This window comes from Mus pahari, chromosome 13, assembly GCF_900095145.1.
Source record: "Mus pahari chromosome 13, PAHARI_EIJ_v1.1, whole genome shotgun sequence".
Taxonomy (NCBI): Eukaryota; Metazoa; Chordata; class Mammalia; order Rodentia; family Muridae; genus Mus; species Mus pahari.
The window spans coordinates 95,938,240-95,940,284 of record NC_034602.1 but is presented as its reverse complement, the minus strand read 5'-3'; positions in this window follow the sequence as shown (position 1 = coordinate 95,940,284).

Sequence of the window (2,045 nt, the reverse complement as noted above, 5' to 3'; positions counted from 1 at the left end):
ACCCTAACCCTATAAGAACCCCTTACTTCTGAGGGACTGGGTCGACTTCCTCTGTCTCCTGCGTGGGATATGAGTCGGCCCGGGCCTCGTAAATAAAGTACCTCATGTGATTTACAGCAAGGTGTATTTCTAATTTCTGGGGACCCAAGAGAGTTCCGGACCAGAGGGAGTTCCTCCTTTCGGGGTCTTACACTGGGATTAAAGGTAGTGCCACTACTGCCTGACTACTTGTGCCAATTTTTAGATTGTTTTTTTTTGTTCTGCGGTGCTAGATAGAACTCAGGCTCTGTGCATGCAAGTCATGTGTTGTTCCGGAGCCATACCACGATATCCATACCTCTTCCTAGCACTTGAACTTGAGTGATCACCAACGTGAACATGTCTGAGCCACATACAAGGCAGGTGCTTTCTCAGTATTGTCCATGACAGTAAGATTCCTTCAGTTCCACTGTAGCTGATAAGCAGCATGAAAAATGCTTTGTTGAATAAAATAAATGGACTTGAAGAAACCCCTTGCAGATGTGCCTTAAGGTACCTACCTAGCCTATGCAAAGCCCTGGGCTTCATGGGCAACACCAGAAAGGAGGAAAAGAAAGATGAGGAGAGGCAGGAAGGGGAGAAGAAAGAGAGGAGGGAGACAGGAGAGAAAGCAGGGTTAGGGAAGTCATGGTGTGTGGGGAGCCACAGCCCCTGGGGCCGCACCCCAACATGGCGCCTACAGGAAGAGAGTTCTTATAATAAACAAGTCCTTATTTGGCTGCTGCTGTTATCCCTGCTGATCATTGGCTGAGCACGCTCGCCTGGCAAAGCTACATTGCCTGGTGTGATTGGTCGGCATGAATGATATATTGGGCTCATCGAGGGAGATGAAGATTGAAGCTTGCTGAATAAACTGCTGTTAGAAGAACTGGTGGTTGCATCTTCCTTGCTGGTCGAGAGGGTGCAATAATGGTGCAGGCGGTCCACAGAAAACAGCCGAGGTTCACTGAGCAGTAATGAACAGGACTAGTCGGCAGGATCAGTAGGAGAAATTCAAAAGGGACCTTAGGAGAAGCTGTGGTGTGTGCTCAACAGTCTCAGCAGAAGAAACCAGGGGAAGAACACCCTCACCTTTGGCCTGCTGTGGGGTGGGATTTCAGACGTCTAAGTGGAGAAGCAGCAGATGTATTATTCACAGCTCTCATCCCAGCACAGCACAAGGAGTCAGAAGCAGAAGAGACTCAAAGTCATGCTCCACCACATAATCATTTCAAGATCAACCCGGGTCACACAGGACCCTGACTCAAGATGCAAAATGAAGTAAATCTGGAAACAACAGAAGGACGACTTTCTGAACCTTCAGAAGCAGTCTCTCTTGCCGTCGACATTGTTAGTTGGTTGAAAGGCAGAATCTCATGTGGTTATGAGGCCTCGAAGTTACTAGGTAGAAGAGGCTGACCTTGAACCTGTGACCCTCTTGTCTTTCCTGTATGTTTTTGTTGAGATAGGGTCCTGTTACCTAGAACTCACTCCTAGTTGTCCTCATAAAGAAGCCATCTTCCCTCAGTCTCCCAGGTCCTGGGATTACAGGTGTGCTATCATGCTCAGCTGAAGATGATCTTAAATTTGTATCTTCCTGCTTCTGGGTACAAAGTGATAGAATTATACAGACTTGGTTTTTGGTTTTGGTTTTGTTTTGTCTTAAATTAAAGTGTAACTTGACTGTTCTTGGTGATCTAGTGATTAGGATTCTATCCTCTACTGTATGGTCCACATTTGATTTTGATCAGGGAAGCCTCTCTTTTCTCTGAATCTCAGGCACCTCCTCACACACCATAAATACATAAGAAAAAATCCACTAGGGGCTGAAGAGATGGCTCAGCAGTTGAGGACACTTGATGCTTTTTTTTTTTTAATTAAAAATATTTTAGCCGGGCGTGGTGGCGCACGCCTTTAATCCCAGCACCCGGGAGGCAGAGGCAGGTGGATTTCTGAGTTCGAGGCCAGCCTGGTCTACAGAGTGAGTTCCAGGACAGCCAGGGTGACACAGAGAAACCCTGTCTCGA